This window comes from Aptenodytes forsteri, unplaced genomic scaffold, assembly GCF_000699145.1.
Source record: "Aptenodytes forsteri isolate BGI_AS27 unplaced genomic scaffold, ASM69914v1 Scaffold13, whole genome shotgun sequence".
NCBI lineage: Eukaryota > Metazoa > Chordata > Aves > Sphenisciformes > Spheniscidae > Aptenodytes > Aptenodytes forsteri.
Window position 1 is genome coordinate 7,575,720 of NW_008794543.1, and position 13,734 is coordinate 7,589,453.

A 13,734-nucleotide genomic window follows, 5' to 3' on the forward strand; every position below is an offset into this window, starting at 1 on the left:
GGTTGGGATAAAAACAGTTTAATAATTGAAATAAAATAATAATAATAATGTAATAATAATAATGATACACAAAGCAAGTGATGCGCAGTGCAGTTGCTCACTACCCGCCGACCGATGCCCAGCCAGTCCCTGAGCAGCGGCCCCCCCAGCCAGTTTTCCCCAGTTTATGTACGGAGCATGACATCATATGGTATGGAATATCCCTTTGGCCAGTTTGGCTGTGCCCCCTCCCAGCTTCTTGTGCACCTCCAGCCTTCTCAGTCGGTAGAGCATGGGAAACTAAAAAGTCCTTGACTAGTGTAAGCACTACCTAGCAACAACTATAACATAGGTGTGTTATCAACTTTCTTCTCCTCCTAAATCCAAAACACAGCACTGTACCAGCTACTAGGAAGGAAATTAGCTCTATCCCTGCCGAAACCAGGACAATATGGTAAGCCTATGATAGTCCAGCTGTACGCTATTTGTAGGAAGCCTTCCATTCTACCTTTTACCTTAGAAACAGATAAGCATAGAGTACATCAAATTTGATAATCAAATAGTAAACCCATAAATTTCTTAAATATTAAAAATGTGCATAGTTGCTTTTTATCAATGGCTATTTTGTTTCCAGCCTGAGAATATAAAATGTAGTGTACACAGAATTTACTTTTTATTCATATAATAAAATCTACACAAACTACCTAAAGATTCTGCTTTCAGAGAAATGTCTCTTTTGTAGTAATGAACTTTAAAAACTCTTTGTTCAGGCTACTTTGAATATTTCCATACAAAATTACCAGTAGAGCAGATCACAGCTAAACACAGATTAAAAGCTTTACATTTAGGTATTTTGGGGTGTAATAACACCTTCTTCAAAACTGCCTTTGTATTTGGAAGTGATAAAAATGCTCACATTTCCTGTTCTCTTGTGCTTCATGGTAAGAAACTGGTAATGCATTCTTACTTGCTGCTTTGGACGATTCATGTGTACTGAGCAAAATCCATCCTTGCAGAGGAATAAGGGAATTTTTACATCCCTTTCAAACACTGAGTTTTGTGTTCTTCTGAGTAGCAATTGCAGCACTCTCACTCTATTCGGCTAATAGAGATGTGTTTTTTGCTGTACATAACAGCTCAGTTTAGAAACTGAAATACGAAATTTCAGTTTATGAGGAGATATGTTACAGTTTCTGGCAGAAAAGTCAGCAGTAGCAAAAAGATACCATCCTATTTCAAAAAATTATGTGTGTGGTACATAAAAGTCCATTAGAATGTTTGATTCTTCCTTTTTTCCTTTTGACAGATGCAATTTTCATCGAGAAAATGATCCCCTGAAGAAAAGAGATGGAGATGAATCCAGTGATTCAAGAATGTTTAGGAAATGTCTTGTGCAATGGGAGTAATTCATATAGACAGGTCCTTAAGGAGAAATCCTTAAAAACATCCATATGTTTAGAAAGACATTATAAACACCTGTTATAAGCAAAGTTGGAAACTTAGGAATTTGTTTGAAGTTACAGCTTACATTCTTGTAAAGAGAATTCCAGATTGTTTCAGGTCACTCCTGTCCTCTGTTGCCACACACATTTAGCATCCAGCCTCAGCCAGGCTATATGAGTAGGGAAATCTCCTTCTGTAGTTGAAAGAGAAAGCCTCATCTCCACAGGAGGGAACATTAGTGCACTTGAGCTTGGTGCTTTCCTCCCTCCATCTTCATTTGTAATCTTAGTCCCACTTCAGTTAAGCTGTAAGGCACTCTAGATCAATCCCCTTGTGAACATAGATGCACCTTCTTATGTATTTTAAAGCATTCAGTAGCTGAGACATACAAGTGAGACATACAGTATATATTCGCAGGGAACCTGTCATTCAGGAGGAGTCTTAACTCCCACAGAAACCAATAAAAGTGAAGAATTTAAGTACTTTCTTTGCCTCAGGTCCTAAGAGTTAAATAATGACTTCAGTGAAATCTTAGGGAATTTTGCCAAAAATCTACTCCATCTAAGTAAAAGATAACCACTAAATTATCCACTGAAAGATAACCACCTCTGTCTCAACTGCAGCAGCTTTCCTTCCTGAAATCATGTTATATCAGGATTTTTTAATGTCTGTTTCTAAGAAGAACATGAAATCAGAAGTAAGTTATACAGCTGAGAAACGAATGGACATGCCGGCATTTCTTCTGCACACTCCGATTTTAACTTTTATTCTTATTTTATTCTTACTCTTTCAAGGAAGTACTAGAGTGTGCTGTCTGTAAAGCAGAAAGAATTTCAAACGCTAGTTTTTAAAAAAAAAACAGGTAAGACAAACATCTGTCAGGAATGAATTGGGTATGACTGACCTTGATTCGGAGGAGGATGAGAGATGCGTTGACTGAATAGCCACTTGACGTCTCTACCTGTATTTTTCCATTATTTCTATGGGGGGAAAAAGAAAAAAGTGAAGCAAACTTTAAGCAACTGCTTGCAGTCATAATACTACTTCTCTACATCTACTGAAAAGCAGCTGTTCTAGTATTTGAATTACCATCATAAGGCACATGTTTTCAAGAAAATGTAATAAAAAAGTCATCAGAAGTCACCCATAACACAAAGGTTTTCTCTGGGAAAACCTGTTCCCATTACTTAAGATATATTACTCTTTAGTGTGTGTATATTAAGGTGTTTATATTCACTGAATGTGAAATCTTTTCTAATTCTGTGCCCAAAATACATTAAGAGAATGCTAAGCTTGCAAATACAACATTAACTCTGCTTTCTTGAATATTTGCACACAAATATAGAACGAACTTTGAATTTCTTATAAAGGGACATTCTTCTAATTTCCACAGAGACAGAGTAAGCCACTCAAGCAGAGACTGTAGGCAACAGTTGTTGCATCCTTTGTTATGTGTCATGACAAGAATAAAACAATAGATAAATATCTCTTATCTCTTGAAATATTTTTAATGATTATTCACTTATAACAGCTTACTCGCTGGAATGTTCTATTCTACTTAAATAAGATGTTAATAATGTGATTGATCCCGTTATACAATGAGTTTTCTTAACCAAAACCACAATTAAACAGCCAGTGGTGGTCTTGTTGGACTGAAAGGTCTTGTTTGAAAAGTACTGCTAATGTTTGAGTCAGATTCAGAGATCCTTATCTAGTAGTGAGGGATATTCAGGTGTGGAAGTTAATATAAACTTTTCCAGCCATTCCATTGCTGGAGCTAGCCAGTCTAGAAGTTGACATAAAATTCCAGTAAATAGAAGCTTTAAATCTGTGACCCCCTGGAACTGAGGATCTTAGGAAGAAACAGTCTGTGCTAATAGTACCAATTTCTGCCTCTGGGTAATTCACAGGAAATAAAGGAGAAAGATCTCACCAGCTCTGCTCCATGTGCCAACAACTTTGAACACAGGTTAAACTGTAAGCAAACCAGTTCTCTGTCTGATTTCAAGCTTTTTATTTCTTCCAGAATTAGCAGTAGCCTGAGGAGATGTCACAGAAAGAAAATTGGAAGGCAGTGTCTTGTCAAGCATAGAGGACAGGAAGGGGGAAGAGGGAAAGAGGAAGGAGGAAAAGAGAAAGGGGAAGGGTGAAGGAAAACTGTTACCAGCTAGCTCTGTGAATTGTACATTATATGATCAATGTGTAGTATACAAATGCTTTGGGGAAATACATCTATCAACTTATTTTTAAGGCATACTAGCATAATTTATTTTTTTAATACACATAATTGCATGGACTAGGTTTGCTTGTCTTATATAGTTTATAAGAAAAAATACAGTAATACAAGCCTAATACCTAATACAAGCTGAGACAAAATACTTCATCATAAAGTTGAAAATTGTCTGATAATTTAAGTGGAGAACAAAGTAATATACAACTTACTTAACTACACATTTCCCCACTTCACACTCATCTTTCTATCAATATAGTTCTTAAATGGAAAGACATGTTTTGCTTTAACTTTTAGTGTAAACCAAGTAGTATGTCAAAGTAAAAAATCTCTATTTTTCTTTTATTACTAAAATACACAAACGCAATTATGTATGAACTATGAAATGAATGCTTACCGAAATACCGAAAAGGCATAATTTAAAGGGGCAAGCTATAAGGAAAAATGCTAAGGAAGACTAAAAATGTGTTCAGCATCTTTTGCGCTCCAGAATTTTCCAGAGCATATTGGAAATAGATGCAATAGCTCTTTTATAGTTTTTATAACTCTTCTATATTTTAATAGACAGACTCAGCAATGTGGAGAGTAATAAAAAATGAAAAAAGATCACATATTAGTGCATTACATGAAACATTACATCTATGCTGTATATAGCAGAAACATCTTTCTTTGGATCTTTTTGGTCATCTTCCTTAGATTTCACCGTCTTCCTGCTATCTAACATGCACTTATCTTGCTAATATTCATTTTACTGTGCAGAAAACTTTCTACCATACAACACACTAAGAAACATTTAAAACATCATCATTGATGATACTTTGTCAGTAGACAATGTAAGAAGCTCTGCTATTTCAGATGTGGTAAGCAGTTTATGTGACAAAGATCATAAAACCAACATGAGATTCCCTTGTTTCAATTTACTCCACAAAGATTTGATCTTTCGTAATGCACTATAGTGAATGGTAATCCTAGTAATAAAAAAAAAAAAAGAAAGAAAGAAAATAATGAATATAGAATTAATTTGTCAAATGAACTGAAAACTGATCAATGAACAATGAAAAGAATTGCCCTGGATTTTTCCCACAGGATTTCCCTACACTATCCTGTAAACTTTTGGGAAACTTGTAAGATATAAAACAATAGGGTACCTCATGATTCCTCATCCATAGCACTTGAATCTTCAAATCTCCTATTCATTCCAGTGACTCTGAAACACTTGACATGCCTCTGAGTAGGCACAAATGCAAACTTTGCAGATCACTGGGCAAGGTTTTGTTACCATTACCCTTTAAGATCGTATAAAAATAGCAAGGCAGAGGTCTCTTGCCAGACATTTACATCACTCTGTGAATACCATTAGTAATTTTCATTATAGCTTAAGTTAAACGTGCATTTACAAAATAATTGTCTAGTTTTTGTACACAGAGTATAACTTTTGGTGCCTTACAAAACCATAAAAAGCATAGGATTGCTCAGTAAGGGTTACAATTTGACAAATACCAGCTTTCCCCTCCAAGTTCTTTTTGTGGTGGACTATAAAAAAAAAAAAGCCACAAAAACTGTGTTACACTGTGAAAAGTCTTTTCCTTCACTTAAGTTGAACTGGAAATCATCTGAACTGTTGTTATGTGAAATGTCACCAGGGACAACAAACATCTTAATTTCTGAGCATATGAGAGACATACCAAAAATATTCCCAAAGATTAAACAATGTCACTAAAAACATGAACTTGAAAGTACGTTCTTTGGCAATGATGTGTTTTCAGATCTAATTTACAATATATCTTTTGATTATATTAAAATTCTTATTGAATGAAATTAGACACTGCAGTGTACTGCATTATAGCGAAATTAATATACTTTTCTGAGCATATGAGAGACATACCAAAAATATTCCCAAAGATTAAACAATGTCACTAAAAACATGAACTTGAAAGTACGTTCTTTGGCAATGATGTGTTTTCAGATCTAATTTACAATATATCTTTTGATTATATTAAAATTCTTATTGAATGAAATTAGACACTGCAGTGTACTGCATTATAGCGAAATTAATATACTTTATTTTATATATGTTAAATGAACAGAGCTCTGTTTTTGTAAGGAAGAATGAGCTCCGTTCAGTTATGCAGTATTTCAGGCTAATCTTCAGAAGCACTGATTAAGTAATTGCACTGTAAAAGAACTCATGTTCTGCTTCTGACTCCAAATGAAATTTTCTTTCTAGACTGAGAAAAGTTTTTCAAACAGCCTGAAACTTCTCCTAATGATTTTTTCCTTAGAGGTCACTTGAAAAGTTTTTGTCCTTGAAAAGGTAACAAAGCCAATATTTTTCTTATTTAAAAAAATTGATTGTGCTCTCCAGCACTTTAGCCATCAGTGTTTTTTGTGTCATGTTAAAAGGCTCTCATGGAAATTCTAATCCATCCAGTACGATATCACATACGAATCGTGTATAATCTATTATTTTCTGCCAAAGGGTATTTTGATTCTACTGAATGATGATGGTGGTCTTTTAAACATTTAGCATATTTCTGGATATATTTTGTGACAAAGTGTAGACAGCGATTATAGATAAGCTTAAAAATAGCACATAAAGGAAATGGCAACCCCCCCCCCCCCATTAAATTCTCTTGTATGATTTTGAGGACAATGGGGAAAGCTAAAAGCCATAGCTATGTTTATGTTTTTCGTACAGCAACAGGAAATGGCAGAAAGTCACACAGCCTCACTGAAGATTCAGAATAAAAGTGTCAAAATGGGGAGAAAGGAGCAGAGGAAATAATTTTGAAAGGCACAACACTCTAGACAACAATCATAGTAAAGTCAGACAAATGTGAACCCCAGTTTCAGGTGTTAGAATAGCTGAAAGCAACTATTGTTGTGCCTGTAATAAAGGCACTTCCATATGTAGACTTTTGATGCTTAATGGTGATTATTAGGATGGTAGATAGAGGAAGAGAAAGAGCAAAAAGTTATCGGTCCTTCAGCTACCTGCCCTTTAACAAGCCACTGGTTCTTTGGTGTGTCGATAATCAGAATGGCATTGCAGGGACGTATTCCAATGCAACAGGGTAGTCTCCATAAGAAGAAAAGTAATCAGAAACTGATTTGACTCAATAGACCAAATCCTCTCCTGACGTTACTTCAAACCACTGGTCTTTTCAAAACAACCTGATACACTAGAAATGCATATTCCCTCTGTCAAGTGAACGTGGTCTACCTGCAGAAAGAATTTTCAAAGGCTTATCTCAAAAATAATGAAGTACAAACCTCATACCAAAAGAGTTGTTGTTTTTTTTTACCAGAACAGAATTTTAGATGACTTCCTCTTCCTGGATGAAAAGAAAGAAACCAATTTCAATCTTGTGTAAGATGAGGAATGTGGAGGGAGGCAAAACAGCTTACTGGTTTACAAATGGTGTAATGAAGGTAACATGACTTCTCTAAACTCAGACCAGAATCCTATTTAATCACACTAGGCACTAACTAGGCACTAACCACTTGTGAACTCTAACTTGTATTTTTACCTGCTAAATTAAATGTAAAGGTCTAACCCTTACATAGCTGAAAATCATGGGAAAAGCGCAAATACCTGAGCAGAGTAACTTTTCAGGTACTAAATGTAAGACAGTGCTTTGATTTGGGATGGACAGAACACACGCTTACATATGAGCATATACCTTAGTGTCAGCTGAAATAGAGACATTATGAAGTGTTCTATGTTTACTGGAAGTTAACCTGAGTGCTATAATTCTGTGTGAGATACAATCAATCCAAGTACTGCCAGATACTGCTAATGTTTTGCAATATATCAAAACTCTTCAGCTTTATTTACAAAACCTAAACAATGAGAAGAAAAGCCAGTGCCATCACAAAGCAGCACCCTTATTACAGGATATTGAATATACGGAACAAGCCATAAAGGCAGTTCTAGATATTTCCCGTGACAAGGAAGGAAAGGATTCTTTTAGATACACAGATAAAATACTTCATATTCTTTCGTATTATCCCATATTTTTTTAGTATTGAAAATATATATATGTCCTTTATTCATTTGGTTACATATTTAAAGCATATCTCTACTTTGTCTCTACAAGCATACATATATATGTAAATACATATAGCTTTGTATGTGTAAATATATAAATGCATATGTATATATATATAAAATTTATTATATATTCATATACATCTTCATTTTGAATCCTCTGGTTTTTAACAGGTTTTTGCTTATTATTTCTTCTTATCCTAACTTTAAAACTAGTTTAATTTAATTACTTGTGAATGGCACTGGTTGGAGACTTTGAGAACTGAATAATTTTTCCTTAATGAATGATCTGCTCACAATGAATACAAAATGCAGTCAAAAGCATTACATTAGACAAAATAGATATGCAAACAGTGGATTTTTTTTTTTAATGATGGATCAAAGCTTATTTCAAATCGTTGACCTGTATCAGGATATTGTTCTGAATAGAAATGATTTAATACAACATTCAGCCTAAGACTGAAAAATAGTAGGGTGTTCATAATCACCATCATATAGGAAATCACTCATAAAACAAACTGTGACCATAAATAATATGAACACATAAAAAATCTTGCCATTCTCTGTATTTGTACACATGAAAAATTATAATATATTTATTATAAAAATTATTCTGCATACAGTGTATGCATCGTGTGGGGAAATATATTCAAGCTATTTAGCGAAATCAGAGATTGATTTAGGCCATTGTGATTTTCCAAGGAAAATGTCTTCATTTAAATATATATATATATATGAATAGTAGATTGCAAAACGGAATAATTCAGTCAAGTATTAATATCCAGAGACAAATTCAGAGCTCTCTAAATGTTCTATATTATCAGCTGGCTGCTGACTATTAATGCACTCCATCCACAAGGCAGCTTTGTTTTTAACTTAAATAATTTGTTAAACTTATGGGTATTAAACTTTTTTTTATAAAAAGACTTTATTAATACGATCTATCATGAAAAGACCCTTTATAATACGATATACTTTAAAGAAAAAAATAATTTTTCAATAATTTTCCAGACAGTTGTAAGGAGATTTACAAACAGGACAAATAGACGTGTGACATATTTTGCTTCTGTCTTGCATTTTTCTTGTAAAGTTCTAAACACAAAAGATTTGAATGACAGTAAGCAAATTCTCACTTATAAAATTATCCAAAAATCTAAAAACAATATAGAGGAATAAACTTCTTGAAAAATATTGCATGTTCAATCTTTTAATTTGTATCTTCAATTTTCGCATATTATATTCTTACCAAAAAGAGAATGGTGACTATGCAAGTGTGATAAAGAAGGAAAAATCTTACTCCCTTCTTGACTGAAAAACAAGTGAGTGGTAAAAGCAAAAAAAAGACCCTTCCTAGCCCTTTGCCACATGTGGGTATGCTCAAGGATTTTAGTTGGAGTTGACAAGTCACCACTTACTTTCCTTATCTCATTTCAAAACCTCTCTGTTTGGGCAGACAAGCTTTGAAGCCTCTTTGTATTTTCAAGGCTTGAAATAGCTACCCCTGTCAAATGTTAAGCTTGCCACTCCTTGTCTGGTAGCTATAACGTTATGACGAGATCCTAAAAGAAATGTTTCATCTTTCTGTATTTATTTGAAAGTAATACTGATTTTAATTTTAATTCAATTTTCAGAAGCTAGCTTACTAGTAAGAGCAAATTTATTTCATGTTTCTTCCTAACGTTATTCTCAATTATTTGTTTTGGATCCTTATCCATTAAGGACTGCCAAGTGTAAGTTATGTTTGACAGACTGGCTGCTGGTTTTGATAGTCATTGTTGATCAATTCTCTCCATTATGAATTATTTTCCATCTCTTACTACAAACATTTTCTGTGTGTTTTCACCACTCAGAACCATTTGCAATCCAAGACTTAACTGTGATCTGCTTAGTTGAACTATTCATCATTCATGGTTTGCGACTGGTCACTTAAGTTGCAGGGATTTGATCTCCTTTCAGAATGAGTGAAACCTTCGAAAAAAGAGACTAAGGAAAAAGGAAAAACAAAAAGTCAAACATCCGTGTTTACATGGGAATATTCTAAGATCATTTGGTTATATAGGCAAGAGAAAGATCACTGGCACCAAAGGTCACGGAAAGCTTAGTTAATATGCTGGACAAATATCAATATGTTTTTCTCCTACTCTCATACTTTCCCCTAGACCCTGTCAGAAACAGGAGACTAGACTAAGTGGATTTGTGCTTTCACATTACAGATATTTTTGTTATGTTTGTACCACCACCCATTCCCAAATCTTTGCATGAACAAATGCCTATGCGATAAAACCTCTAAGTATTCCCGATGAATGAGTAATGAGTGAACATAGTAAAACTGAGCAATAGTTTAAAAATGAGTAATTAACAGCATTCAGCAAAATTTCTCTATGATTTTAGACAGTTTTATCTCCTCCTTTGAATTCAAATAATTGTGGTACAAATTAAATAATGCTGTAATGTTCACATGCTGATGGGAGAGGAGCACTAGCCATGGAAGAAGTAGAAATTATACTCATTTCAAATTATTAAAGATGTTCATTTAATAAGCTAGAAAACAAAATTTTCATATTGCAAGGAGTTTTATCTTTTTGTTAGATAAAATGTTTCTTATTATCCTCTGGGTGGTATTTCTGTAGCTTTTGTTTTGATATTAAAGTTATTAAATTTGCCTTTTCTATTCTCATTACCAGGATATTTTATGGGTAAATCCACTTAAGGAACCTATTGTGCTTTCTGATCAAAGTGGAAATGAAGCCAGGTTATAATAAGCAATTTAATTTTTAATGAGCTGACTGAGGACCAAGGTCATAACAAAGGGCACAAAAACAAAAAAATACAAACAACAACAAAATTTCTAGCACAGAACACTAATGATAGCACCCTACGCATGACCTGGGTAAAATAATATTTGGCAGAGTACATCTAAAAGCTATCCCAGTTGTATTTTTTATTTTCTTTCAGAACTCTGACTAAGTCTAAGTAAGGTGTAGCATATTAAATAATACAGAAGCACATAAAAATGCATGAGACTTCTTTTCTGAAAAGAACTTAGCTAGGATGTTTATTGAATTTAAATTTCCCAAGCTCAAGTTTAAACGCTACAGCTACAAGCTGAGCGTTTAGCCCTCTAATATCTCTTATAGGAGCTTAGAAGGTAGTTAACTACTATCCTGGAGTGTAATTCTGCCAGAATCCTGCACGTAACTTCCACTGAAGTCCTTGGGATTTGGCCTTTCAGTCTTCAGAAATAATAAATCATATGTAAGTAGAATTGTTACATTAATATGGTGTCCTTGCTTTCTTTGCAGTTTGTAAATTAAGTCATCAAACTTTATTATTTTTGAATACAGCCTTGTTTAAGATCTTATTTAGCATATTCTTTGATTTTTACTGGTGGACTTTCTTACATCTTCCTCCAGCAGTAGAAATCTTTATGTCACTAAGCCCTCAAGGAAGCATTTTATGTCCAAGACACGCATCATTTTACCCCGACAAAACTGCTATAGGTATTGCAAGTAATGTCCTTACGAAACACACTCTGTCTCATTAAAGGAATATAAAATTTAAAATTAAATTAGATATACCTTTACATCTACCAGAATATAAGCAATAGAGGAGAAGCTAATGAGTTCTGCAGGTTCTACAGGTAGTCCATGGATCAAGTCCAGCCCACACGATGCTTTCATCTGCTTTAACAGCTTTTCTCCAGGGAACAGAAGCAACTGTTTGAGCAGCTAATTGCTGCTGGCACAGCCAAACACTTCATCATGGCACTGTCACTGCCTCTACTCTCCCAATGTGAGGGGGGAGGAAAGAAGCAAAGAGGACACACATATCTTGTGTGTTCTGTCAACCAAAAGTGGTTGGCAAAACACAAAACTGCCCCCATTCAAAGAGAAGGAGAAATGGTACCCCTGCAGAGCTCCAAAATAACTGTTCTTCCTAAGTGACAGCAGCATGAAACACAGGAGGTGGCACGTGCCTATGCTGGTATCACCCGGCAGAGCCATAAGCTGGAATTTTTACAACAGTCAGAGTCTGAAGGCAAAAACTGAAGTCCAGCTCCCGTGGTTGCTGCAGTGACAGTGACCCTGCTTACAAAGTTTACACACTTCCTCAAAACACTTTTTCTTAATAAAATGTATTCTAATCCCTTCCTTTCTTCCCATTACTAACAACATATGCCATCTCAGTTCAACCAAGAGTTGGAAAATACAACAAATATAAGAGCTGGCTATGTGGCAAAGTATTATTAGAAATGTATCTAATGTATTTCATCTGTCTTCAGGTTAGGATTGGAGGAGGGCAGGGGGACAACAGTACTATGTGATTAAGAGGTTTTCTATGGACCACAGAATACAATTTGAGAACCACCGACTTGTGTGATCACGTATCAGTCATTCAAACACATACTAATATGAAAAGCATTAAAATGAATGTCATGTTATGTCCCATTTGTGTATTGTCACCCGTTTCAGGTGTGTTGCAGAAGTGTAATCCCACTTGTTAGCTGTACAGGAGCTAGACATGGCCCTTACCTCTCCTGGTAACAAGAACAGCTTGTTGTAACAAGTGTGTACTCTGAATTTTATCAAAGGATGTTGGCTGCTATTTCTTTGGATTTTTTTTTTTTCCCCCCAGTTTCCTTTAAAAAAGGAAGATCAGTGCCCCCGAGATTTTGTCTACATAATTTATTTCCACTAAAAGAGAAGGAGAAAAGGAGAAGGAGAAGGAGGAGGAGGAGAAGGAGAAGGAGGAGAAGGAGAAGGAGAAGGAGAAGAAGGAGAAGGAGAAGGTGAAGGAGAAGGAGAAGGAGAAGGAGAAGAAGGAGAAGGAGAAGGTGAAGGAGAAGGAGAAGGAGAAGGAGAAGGAGAAGGAGAAGGAGAAGGAGAAGGAGAAGAGAAAGAAGAAGGGAGAGAGGGAAGAAGGGAGGGAGATGTTTGGTTTGTAGAAAGAATCTAAAAGAATGAGGACGGGGGAGTGGAAATGATGGAATATATAATGAGTATGTAACAGAGGACTGAGGACTCAGAGTGTCTGGAGGCAATACCAAGTTAACCTATGCCTTTAATTTGTTGTTTCAATAGAAAGGAAATTGTACAAAGAGGTGTTAGGATACGATTTAAATATGATGAACATATGCAGATTATCCATTACTTGCACAGTGCAAGCTTCTTTACTGTATTTTATCTGTATATTATTGTCATAATGTGTTACTCTGCTACATCTGGAAGGGGGATCATCAGTAACCCACCAGCAATCCAGTAACTGGATTGGAAGACTGCTTCAACTTCCTTCTTCTGAAGGTGCACAGAGATGGACACATTGCTTCACACCTTTTTGGGGAAAATAATACAGATCAGACAACTCTGTATAAATGCATTTGGTTTTGCCAAACCACTGTTAGAAAAGCTTTACAACAGCTTTACAATTGCTGTTGTAAAGCTTTAAAAACACTTTAAGAAAATCAGAATTAATCACTTAGTTTTGAATTAATATTTCATTCAACATATATGGATGATATGTATTTTTATTTACTTTTAAGCTGTGCTAGATATACTCTGATTTTTTGTTTGTTTGTTTCAGCCTGAATTAAAATTAAATTTTGCTTTATTTGGGGGACTTCAAAAGAACCACCTTCTTTCCCAGTTTGTTCAGATAGTTATGTAATTGTGGTAAAAAAACCCAGACTGTTTCCTCAGTCTAGAAATCTAAACAACAGCACACTGCTTGCTGCTATTTTTCCCTCTAATTCAATTCCTCTAACTTATCCTGAGCTCTTGTCAATTTTCAAGAACCATACCTCTGTCTTCAAGCATTGTCATAAATTTTGGATTGTCAGCTGAAAACACAAACAGAAAACCAGCAGTTGCAGGTAATAAGATGGTTTTGGCTGGGATAGAGTTAATTTTCTTCATAGTAGCTAGTATGGGGCTATGTTTTGGATTTGTGCTGAAAACAGTGTTGATAATACAGGGATGTTTTAGTTACTGCTGAGCAGTGCTTACACACAGTCAAGGCCTTTTCTGCTTCTCAC